This window comes from Chiloscyllium plagiosum, unplaced genomic scaffold (genome assembly GCF_037043375.1).
Source record: "Chiloscyllium plagiosum isolate Xiang-an unplaced genomic scaffold, Cpla_swu_hap1 HiC_scaffold_35, whole genome shotgun sequence".
Lineage (NCBI taxonomy): Eukaryota > Metazoa > Chordata > Chondrichthyes > Orectolobiformes > Hemiscylliidae > Chiloscyllium > Chiloscyllium plagiosum.
Window position 1 is genome coordinate 58,473,357 of NW_028270173.1, and position 12,397 is coordinate 58,485,753.

The 12,397-nt window shown below is 40.4% G+C and overlaps 1 protein-coding gene across 1 annotated transcript in view; it reads left to right on the top strand.

Moving 5' to 3' along the window:
* The window catches only part of LOC122541623 (uncharacterized), a 33,697-nt gene that overhangs the window by 10,805 nt on the left and 10,495 nt on the right, over positions 1 to 12,397 (top strand). The window lies entirely within an intron of this gene.

Here is a 12,397-nt window from a genome sequence, read left to right on the forward strand (position 1 = left end):
TCAACTCTATCTATGCAACTCATAATTTTATACACTTCTATCAAGTCTCCCTGCAGCCTTTGCCAGTCCAGAGAAAACAACCTGAATTTCTCACTTTCCTTACAGCTCATATCCTGTAATCCAGGCAGCATCTTGGTAAATCTCTTCTGCACCCTCTCTAAAGCTACCACATCCTTTAATATGTAATGTGGCAACTAGAATTGAACACAGTACTCTTAAGTGTGGTCTAACCAAAGTCTTAAAGCTGCAACATAACATCCTGACTCTTGTATTCATTTCCCAGATAATAAAGGTAAGCATGCCATTCGCCTTCTTTACTACCCTATCTACTTGTGTGGCCACTTTCAGGGAGCTATGGACTTGAACCCTCTGTACATTAATGCTGTTCAGGGCCCTGCCATTAACTGTGTACTTTTCCTTAATATTTGATCTCCCAAAGTGCAGCATCTCACACTTAACCAGATTAAACTCTATCTGCCATTTCTCCATCCATACTGCAGCTGATCTATATCCTTCGACAACCTTCTACACTATCCAAACTCCATCGATTGTTTTATTGTCCCATCTATATTTTCATCCAAATCATACATATTTACAGCAGGGATCCCAGTATGGATCCATGTGGAACACTACTGTTCACCGACCTCCAGTCAGAAAAACATATCTTCTACCTTCTATGGACAAGCTTCTGAATCCACGAGGCCAAGTCACCATGGATCCAATGCATCTTAATCTTCTGGATGAGCTAAAATCCATGTAGACAACATCCACTGCTCTACTCTCATTGATCACCTTTGTCACCTCCTCAAAAAATTCAATCAGTTTAGTATGACATGACCTGCCCTGCACAAAACCATGCTGACTATCCCTCATTAGTTTTTCCAAATGTTAAGTATTCAGTCCTATTTTGCCTTGAGCCAAATTTTTGTCACAGCCACTATGTCATATTCCCCTGGAACAATTTCTGCTTCCAGTTCCCTAATTCTATTTAATATACACCCTGTATTCACAAACATACAATTTTATCCTGCTCTTATCTCTTCCTTTCCTATCAGAAGCCAACCATTTCTTTGTTCACTGTCAAAACTGAAGGCTTCTCTCACTCCCTTTTCAGCATTCACCATTTTTTCTCTTTTGGCATCTCTGGTACTTCCAAACTAGGCCCATTTGTCAATCCACCCTTCTGCCTTGCAAGTTTAAATCTACCCCCAGTACAATATTTACTCTCTCAGCCAGGTGATCCGTTCCATTTCTGCTTAGGTGAATCCTATCTTTTGTAAAGAGCTTTCCCCATTTCCAAAACTGATCCCAATGTCCAAAAATCTAAAATCTCCCATTTACACCGTCTCTCAAGTGACACATTTACTTCTCTCATCTGTCTTTGCCTAAATGGTGAAGCTCATAGTACAGATAATATTTCTGTCCTTTAGGGAAGGAAACCTGCTGTCCTTGACTAATCTGGCGTACATGTGACTCCAGACCCACAGCCAATGTGGTTGACTCTTAATTGTCCTTGGTGTAATTAGGGAGGGGCAATAAATACTGGCCTAACCAGTGAAATCCTCATCCCATGAACGAATAAAAAAAGTTACTGCCCTTTCAGTCATGTGATCCAGCCAATTCCTTAACTCCTAAAACTGATCCTGCAAGACCTCCAAGCTATTCCTTCCTATGTCATTGGTTTCTACATGAACCACAACCACTTCCCAAAATTTATCCAGCCATTTGTTATGTCTCGAACCCATGCACCCAGGAAGCAAAATACCATACTAGACTCAGAATCTCAGCTGCAAGCTAAACAGTGTTTCTCAAACTATGAAGTCACCCACTACTGCTACCTTTTTAATTTGCCTAGCAACCTCTCTCTCTTTTTTTACAGAGTGGCCTTGGGCAATATTGCCATGTGTTTTTTCCTCAAGTCATCCACTCCTGACTTAGTCATATTGCTCACTAAATAAGCATTTAAAATTTCCTACATGTTGGACAGCTCCAAGGGGTTAGCTGGACCTGCTATCTCTTTTTTTGGTGAATGGTCACCCACTCTCCTGCCAAGGGTCTGTTCAATTTCAGCAGGAGACCCCTGTGCCTGTAGTTGAATGTTCTATAGTCCTTTTTGCCTGCTTGTCACATTGTGGAATGACCATCCTCTGACACAACTGTTCCAGAAATCTCTCTCCTTCTTGTATGGTGCTTTGTGTGGAGAGTTGCTGCTCCAAATCAGCCACATGTCATTCAAGGACTGCTAACGTCTGGCACTTCATACAGATATGGCTGTCCTGGATGGCTTGTGGATCCAAAACCTCCCACAGTTTACATGCCCCATACTTTACAAGCTTTCCCAGAGTCCCTGCCATCTTTATTAGTCTGGGTTATGAGGAATTGCTGTTTCTTAGCCACAAATGCATTTTTTAACAGACTTTTTTTTTTGTTGTTCAAGGAGGAGGAAGATAGGGAAGCAAAGTAATGTTTGTGGTTTCACCGTTATTTAACCCTGGGATCTTCGCATTTCCTTTCTCATTTGTGGAGAGTGAGCCGACTTCTCCCAGAATCTTCAATTGTTTCACACTACCACCCTCTGGATGCTCACCCTCCTAATGGGTGCTGGGTTCTCCAGTCTTTTTCTCCGTTTTCTGGCTGCCAAATGTTTCTCTATCCTTGTTAGTACACTACTCCAAATGCCATGAGGTTTATAGAATCATAGAATGCAGAAGAGACCCTTTGGCCAATCAAACCTGTACCAGCAAAACTCAAACTATACTAAATCGACAGTAATCCTACATTTTAGCACTAGACACATAGTTCTGAATGTTATGACATTTCAAGTCAGCTTAAAGGTTGTGAAGTTACCTACCTCAACTACCGTCCCAGACAGTGCATCCTCTGGATGAAAAACATTTTTATCAAAAAACCTCTAAACCTTTTGCTATTCACTTAAAATAATGCTCCCTTGTTAACCCTTTGACTCAGGGCAACAGTTGTTTTCTATTCACCTGTCCATGTCCCTCATAATCTTATACAACTCATCAGGTTCCCCTCGATCTTCTTTGCTCCAAAGAAAATAACTCAAACCTATGCAGCCTCTTTTCATAGCTAAAACTTTCCATTACAGGCAACAGCTTGGTGAATTTCCTCTGCAGCCCCTCCAGTGAAATCATATTTCTTATAGTGCACATAGTACTTCAGCTGAGGTCAAACCAAGTCCTGTACAGCTCCAATAAAGCCTCCCTGCTCTTATAATCTCTGCTTGAACTGATAGATATCTTGAAACCAGCCTGTTGCGATAGTATTATACATCTCTGAGCAGGTGGGACCTAAACATGAATCTCCTGGTACTGATTTTGGCAATTGTCCAATATGCCTTCTTAACTGTTAATCTCTCCTGTCACCTTCAGGGATCTATGGATAAGCGTCCCAGGATCCCTCTTCTTAATGTCTTGCCACTTATTGAGTACACACACAATGTATCACCTCACACTTGTCAGGATTATGTTCCATCTGCCACTGATCTGCCCATTTGACCAATCCTTTTACATGCTCCCATGAGCTAACACTTTCCTCTTCACTGTCAACCACCAGCCAATATTTGAATTCTCTGCAAACTTAAACCTCCCTCATTCTCAGCTACATTGTTTCTGAGATATATAAACAATGAGGTGCCCAGCACTGATCGCTGCGGTATTTTACTGTACACCAGACTCCAATCATACCACGACCTTCTGCCACCACGCTCTGTCTTCTGCTACTGATTTTGGATCTATTTTGCCAAGTAACCCTGGACCCCATGTGCTTTTACCCTTTTTATCAGTCTCCCATGTGAGACCTTGTCAGAGGCTTTGATGAAATCCATATAAGTTACATCAACTGCACTACCCTCATCTCCACACTTGGTCACCACTTTGAAAAATTCAACTGAATTTGTTTGGCATGACCTCCCTCTGGCTATCCTGATCAAACCTTGCCTGTCCAAGTGAAGACAAATTCTGACTTTCAGAATCTTCCCAATTATTTCCCTAACACTAATGTGAGACTCCCTGGTTTATAAATCCCTGGTTTATCTTGAAAAGTGGAGCTACATTAGCTGTCTTGCAGTCCGCTGGCACCTCCCCTGTGGCTGGAGAGGACTTAAAATTTTGGGTCAATGCTGCTGAAATTTCCTTCCTTGTCCCCGCCACAGAAACCTAGGATGCATATCATCCAAACCAGGAAGTGTCCACTGTTAAATCCCGTGATGGTACTGGGCCTTTAAGAAAGATTTGTTCTGTGCTGTTTCTCTTGCTGAGAAGTGTTGCCACAGTGGTTACAAAATGCCTGCTCAGAGAGAGTGGGTAAACAGCTTTGGGCTCCCTAATTTCTTTTTTAAAAGAAGCACGAGTGGATGGAGTAAGGCTTTCACAGACCCAGGGTTTCAGTTGGGCTTTGGAGTTGATGCTTGAAGCTAATAATTATAGCTCGCTCTCTCTCTGCAACAAATAACTTGAGTTCTGTCTCTGCTGCTAGATTGTTTCTTCCAGTGTTCCTTTTCTCTGGACTGGAGGAGATAGCACATGAGGAAAATCTGTTTTGCTGAATTTGCCTTTGCTGTGGGTGCGTTTATGGGATGCTGCTATATTGTAACATTTGATGATTAATAGTTAAATATTATTTTAAGTAGTTCAATAGAGTTAAAGTTATGCCAATTCTTCTTTTGTTTCTCTCTTAATTATGTTGTAAGAATAAAATGTGTTTTTGCTTAAGATCCAGTGGTGGACCAATCAAATCTGTGAGGTGATGCATTGGAAGGCCACGTACAAGTGGAAATTATTCAGTGAATGGCAGAACCCTTAGGAGTATTGATATGCAGAGGGATCTGGGTGTGCAGGTCCACAGACCACTGAAGGTGGCAGCACAGGTAGATAAGATAGTAAAAAAGGCCTACGGCATGTTTGCCTTCATCAGAAGAGGCATTGAGTATAAGGCAAGTTATGTTGCGGCTTTATAGAAATTTAGTTAGGCCATATGTGGACTTTATGTACAGTTTTGGTCACCACACTACCAAAAGGATGTGAATGCTTTGGACAGGATACAGAAAAGGGTTACCAGGATGTTGCCCAGGGGATTTTAGCTATGAAGAAAGGTTGGATTGACTGGCTTTGTTTTCACTGGAACACAGGAGGTTGAGGGGCAATCTTATCGAAGTTTATAAGATTGTGAATAGTACGGATAGAGCGGAAAGTAGAGGCTTTTCCCAGAATGGAGCAGTCAATTAATAGGGGACACAGGTTCAAGGTGAGGGGGGGAATGCACTGCCAGAGGAGGTTGTAGCTGCAACACCATAGCATCAGACAAGAAGCACCTGGACGAATACATGAATAGGAAGGGAATAGAGGGATATGGATCCTGCATGTGAAGACAGTTTTAGTATGGAAGGGCAAAACGTGTAGGTGGAGACTTGAAGGGCCGCAGTGCCTGTTACTTGGAATCACATCTAGAACAAAGTGCCTTACACTTGCCTTTAAATAAAATAAAACATTAGGCTCTAGCCTATCTCCTTTGATATATTTTGAGGGGGTTTGGGCTGGTCCATAACAATCTGCAAAAATACCTCCTCACTTGTTATATCAATCTGCTACAGAATCACACAGTCCACCTTTCCAAATTCTGTCCCTATATCCTCCTCCTCCCAAGTGAAAATAGATATGAAAGACAACTTTAACAGCTTTACAGGTTTAGTTTTACAAGCCAATCTTTTTGTGGGACTTAACAAAACCATCCTGAAAGTCCAAGTAGTAAATATCTACCTGCTCTCTTTCTAAACTCTACTAACTATATTGTCACAAAATTCCAGTAGATCTGTCAAACAATTTCTTTTTCATAAGACCATGCTGACTCTGTTATTCTGACACTGTTTTCCAAGTGCTCTGTTCGTAAATCTTTTATAAAGGACTCGAGCATTTTCCCCACTAGCAATGTCAGACTAAGTGGTCTATAATTCCCTGCTTTCTCTCCAACTCTTTTTTTTAAGTAGTGGATTATGTTAGTTACCCCCCAATCCAAAGGAACTGTTCCAGAGTCTATGCAACCTTGAAAGATGACCAGCAATGCATCTACTATTTCTCGGGCCACTTCTAGGATGTCGCTTCTCAGGTCCCTGGGAATTTATAGCATTCATTCTCATCAATTTCAGCAACACCATTTCCCTAGCAGTACTGACTTCCTTCAGTTCTTCCATCTCATGAGCCACTGTGTTCTCCAACATTTTGGGGACATTATTTGTGTTCTCCTTGGTGATGACATAACCATACTGCCAACTCTTTGTTCCTCATTAAAACTTTCCCCATTTCTGACTGTAAGGAACTTACATTTGTCTTCACTAATTTACATCTACAGAAACTTTTGCAATCAGTTTGTACGCTCTCTGCAAGCTTACTCTGATAATCTATTCTCCCCCTCTTTCTCAATCCCTTTGTTCTCCTTTGCTGAAATCTAAACAGTCCTAAAGACGAATGAGATTAGTATATTTTTGTCTGTACATTTTCAAAGGGCCAGAAGTCCTATTCTTTACTGTGTGATTCTATGAATTCACCCATTCCATGTATCAATCTTGTAAATGAATTTCTGAACTGCCTCCAATGCATTACATCCCTCCTTTAATAAATACACCAAACTGCACACAATATTTCAGATATAGTCTCCTCAATCCCCTGTATAACTGAATCATATCATCTTTATTTTCTGGTTAAATTCTTCTTGTCATAAAAGATAGAATTCCATCAACCCTCTCAATTAAATGCCATTCTTGCTTATCAATGTTTTGTGACTCATGCACTGGAATAAAACTAAGTCTTTCTGCACCTCAGAATTCTCCATTTAAGTAATATTCTGCTTTTTTATTCTGCCTGACAGTATTATTTTCCCACATTATACTCCATCAATTAGATTTTTTGCCCACTCACTCAACCTATCTGTATCTGTCTGCAACCTTGTTATTTCCTATTCACAACACACTTTCTTAAATATCTTTGTGTCACCTGCGCAGTGATGCTGGGCAGATGTTGATGCCTTCCTTGAGTGGTACATTGGTGAACAGGTTAACAATCTCAAATGAGCACATGGACACTGCATTGCTATCAATGTACTAGTCTTGTATTAGCTTCCCAAAACTGAATAAAACATTTGCTGTGTTATGTGAAAACTTGCTCAAAGGTTTAGCAACTCACCTAACCATTTGACCAGATAATATTGTGCAGAACCATATGTGAGTACGATAAGGCATAAAAGGATGTCTCTATAATGTGACTTGGGCTGTCCATACATATACCAATGCAGTAAGGATGAATCCTATCATACACATCACCTGATAGCTCATTGCTTTTACTTAAGACTGAAAAATGTTTTTAGCTAGTGATACAGTCTTCCAGCATAGAAACAGATCCTTCGGTCTAACTTGTCTGTGCTGACCAGACATCCTATTCTGATCTAGTCCCATTTGCCAGCTTTTGCCCATATCACTCTTAAACCCTTCCTATTTATATAACGATCCAGATGTCTTTTAAATGTTGTTATTGTATCAGCCTCCTCTACTTCATCTGCCAGCTTGTTCCATCCTCGCACCACCCTCTGCATGAAGAAGTTACCCCTTGTGTCCTTATTAAATCTTTTCCCTCTTACCTTAAACCTTTGCACATGATTATCAGATATGACTGAATATTGGTTGCTTTGATTGTAATACATATTTCTCCTGGGATGGCTGTATAATGAATGGCAGTGAGGAATCTGCTTGGTGTGAGGAAGAGAAAGAGATGTAAGGGCATAATTATTATAACAGCATCCCAGGAAAGGAGCCACCTCTGGGAGGGATTTGGATCCCTATAAGTTGTCCTGTCATAACAAGCTGGTTTAACTTTGAACAATTCATCCAAGAGTTGACTCAAGTAAATTTTAAAAGTAAATGATATTCAAAACAACTTCAGCTTCTGAAATCTTGTACATGAGAACTAGGAGGAGGAGAAGGCAATTCAGTCCCTCAAACCTGCTCCACTATTTAATATGATCACGGCTAACCTCATCTCAGCTTCAGTCCACTTCGCTGACTGCTTGCCATACCCCTTCAATCTGTTACTAATTAAAATCCTGTTGATCTCCTCCTTAAATTTACTCAATGTCCCAGTGCCCATAGTACTGTGGGTTAGCAATTTCCAGAGATTCACAAACCTTTGAGGAAAGTAATACCTCTTTAATCTCTGTTCTAAATCTTCCATCCTTATCCTAAAACTATGACCTCTTGTTCTATATTGTCCCACAAAACTTTCTCAACCCACTTTAACATCTTTTATACCTCCATTAAATCCCGTCTTATTCCTCTGAACTCTGGTAAGTATAAGCCTAAACCGCTCAATTTCTACTCATTAAAAAAAAGCCTTTCATCTCTGGAATTAATTGAGTGAACCTTCTCTGAATTTCCCCCAATGCAATTATATCCACGTTGGGGGACCAAAACTGTACCCAGGACTGAAGATGAGATCTCACCAATGCATTGTACAGTTGCAAAACACTTGCCTATTTTTATACTCTGTCCCTTGAGCAATAAATACCAAAATTGTATTTGCCTTTCTTATTACCTGCTGTACCTGCATACTAGATTTTTTTATTTCAAAAATATACTTTATTCATAAAATAATTTGGTCTGTACAGTTGGTCATGCCATACATATGTAAACATTTACATACAGAGATCAGAATTTATCATTTTTATACAGGTCTGTACATTTTTCAATCATATGCCCATATAATTAGCTGAGGCGTCAGCAGAGCCCAAATGACTGCATGGGCCCCCTGTTCTTGTACCTGCATACTAGATTTCTGCGATTCATATACAAGGACGCCCAGATCCCACTATACTAAAGCTCGCTAAAGTTTCTCTCTACTTAGATAATAAGTTGCCTTTGTATTCCTGTGATCAAATTGGAAAATCTCACATTTATCCACATAAACATAATTTGCCAAATTTTGGCCCATTCACCTAACCTAACCATGTCCATTTGTGGTGTTCGAGTAAGGCTGTCCAGTCGTGCTAAGCAGCAGGTCAAATGCAAACAAATTTGGACCTGTCATTACAAATGGGATACATTTTGTTAATGATGACACCCTTGTTAAGGATAACTATTCCTGACCCTTCGTTGTGTTACTGATTTGCATATCCAGGCTGGCCTTGAGGCATTGCACCTCTGACAGACATTCAGATTGAACGCAAAAATGTAGCAAGTCATTCAGATTCTCAAAACATGAGCACTCGATCAGTGAAGCATACTTTCAAGAATTCACTATCTTCAGTGGATGCTCATTGTGAGAGATAGCTGGCAGCAAAGAACAAGTTCAAATACAACAAAAAGCTGTTTCCATTTGATATAGAACGAAGAGCCGTTGAATTTGAAACCATAAATAAGGACAAACATTTGGTTTTCTGACAGTACAAGGTCAGAGAGATGTATTAAATGTTTGGTGGTGTCATTAGTTACGTTGCCAAACCACTTCCACTTAAATGAATCCATGTATAGATATGTTTCAAACTGGTACCTTTTATGTTGCAGACATCTATTAAAGCAATGCACTGGTGTAAGGGGATCATTTTTGATAAATGGAGGAAATTTGCAACTTTCAAACTCTAGTGAGGCACAAAATAAATGAGTAACCCTATTACTAATCTGTTCAATCTCATCTTGCATGACCAATCATGGGATTGTGTTTCATTTTAGAATCATCGAAAGGTTTGGAAATAAGAACTGAAAATCTTGGATTTAAGACGTTCTTGGAGATATTTGTTATATACTTTGACTGTTCTTAACTTAACTGTACATTGAACTTTATTTTGATACCCTGAGATTGGTTTTAGTTGTACCTCTGTCTCAGATATACATATTCTCATTTGGTCTTTAGGGTAAGGTGTATCAAAGGTGTGAGCAAAAAGTGAAGCTAGCTGTTCCATGCTGCTACTATGCAGTAGCAAGATGAGTTGTATCATCACTAATAGGATATTGCCATCAATTGACAAAGACTTTTGAGACACAATTTCCGCCTGCCAGACAGTTGTTGTTCCAGTGAAGCTGGGAGTTGTGCAAGGGGACCCTGCAGAATCTCCATCACTGTAGAGCCATACTCTGCTGTTTCATTTTTCAGGGCAATGCCTTGACTGATCTAGTTGATAACTTAAAACAAAAGTTTGCAGTTAACTGGGCTGAGGGCATGGTACCAGCTGGGGAGTGTACGTTGCTGGGTAGGGTACATTTTCTAGAGCAACTGCTCTACCAATGAGAGTCCCTTGTCAACTAATCAGCACACTTATCTCAGAATACAAGTTGTTTTCTCTTTACATTTTTATTTGCAAAATGTTCTAATGAGGGCAAGACAAAAAGCTTTGACACAATGTGACTCTAAGATGCAATTTTTTTTTCCAATTCCTTGCTCTTCTTCGGAATATTGCCATGGCATCTTTTGTACCTATCCTCGAGAGAGAGCAGAAAGTGTCTACTGTAACATCCCATTTGAAGGATGGCATCTCTGACAGAGCACTCCTTCGTTACTGCCCTGGAGTATCAGCCTCTGTGTAAAAATCCTGGTGGGGGACTTAAACCCACACCTTTTGAATTAGGTGAAAGTGATAACTCCTGAAACAAGGTTTACAATAATCTCAATCCGACAACTTCGAACATCTCTTCACTCCTCAAATTTTAGTCTCTGCAGCATCTGCAGTTTTTATCTTCCGCTATTGATGGTCATGCCTTCGGCTGCTTGGCCCTGAACCCTGGAATCCCTCACTGAATTTTTAGATCAACGTTAAAACAATTTCTTTGGTCATTCAGAATCCTCAACTTGAAAATAATATTTTCCTAAACTTCAAGCTTAGTATGTTTTCATAGAATCTCTACAGCCATTTTGCTCAATAAACCCACACTGACCCTCCAAAGAGTATCCCAGCCAGACCCCATTCCCCTACATTTACTCCTGACTCATGCACCTAACCTATATATCCCTGAGCACTATGGGCAATTTTTAGCTTGGCCAATTCACTTAGCCTGCACATCTTTGGACTGTGGAAGGAAACTGGAACACCCGAAGGAAACCCATGCAGACATGGGGAGAATGTGCAAACTCCACACAGCCTGAGGCTGGAATCGAACCCGGGTCCCTGGCACTGTCAGTGCTAACCACTAAGTCATCATGCCGTTTTCTTCAAATAATTTTGGAAAACAGGAACTATTTCAAAATGTCGATTTTAAAATTTTTCACATTTCTCCTGAGTGTTTTTACATTGAGCACATTCAAGACTAAAACTGCTTTTCACTTCTACAACTTGCACAGGGAAGTGGGCGGAGGGGATGGGATGGCCTTGTTAGTTAAGAATGAAATTAAATCGATAGCACTGAATAACATAGGGTCAGATGATGTGGAGTCTGTGTGGGCGGAGTTGAGGAACCACAAAAGCATAAAAAACATAATGGGAGCTATGTACAGACCTCCCAGCGGTAGCCAGGACTGGGGCGCAAGATGTACCAGGAAATAGGGCATGTCAGAAAGGCAAGGTCACAGTGATCATGGGGGACTTCAATATGCAAATGAACTGAATGAATAATGTTGCCAGTGGATCCAAAGAAAGAGAATTCAAGGAATACTTGCAGGATGACTTTTTGGAACAGATTGTGATGGAGCCCACAAAGAAGCAGACTATTCTGGACTGAGTGCTATGTAATGAGCCAGACTTTATAAAAGAACTTAAAGTAAGGGAACATTTGGGAGGCAGCAATCATATTATGGTAGAGTTCAGTCTGCAGTTTGAAAGAGAGAAAGCAAAATCAGATGTAATGGTGTTTCACTTAAATAAAGGTAATTACAAGGGCATGAGAGAGGAACTGATGAAAATCGACTGGAAGCAGAGCCTAGTGGGGAAGACAGTAGAGCAGCAATGGCAGGAGTTTCTGGGTGTAATCGAGGATACAGTACAGAGGTTCATCCAAAAGAAAAGAAAGGTTATCCGAGGGGTGGGGAATTAGACAGCCATGGCTGACAGAAGAAGCCAGGAAATGTATCACAGAAAAGAGAGAGCCTATAAAGTGTCCAAGAGCACTGGGAAATCAGAAGATTGGGAAGACTACAAAAACAAACAGGATAACAAAGAGAGAAATGAGGAAGGAAAGGATCAAATATGAAGGTAGGCTAGCCTGTGATATTAGAAAGGATAGTAAAAGTTTCTTTCAATACATAAGAAACAAACGAGAGGCAAAAGTAGAAATTGAGCTGTTCCAAATTGATGCTGGAAGGCTAGTGATGGGAGATAAGGAAATAGCTGAAGAACTTTGTGTCAGTCTTCACTGTGGAAAACATGAGTAAAATCCCAACAATTAAGGAGAATCAAAGGGCAGAGTCGA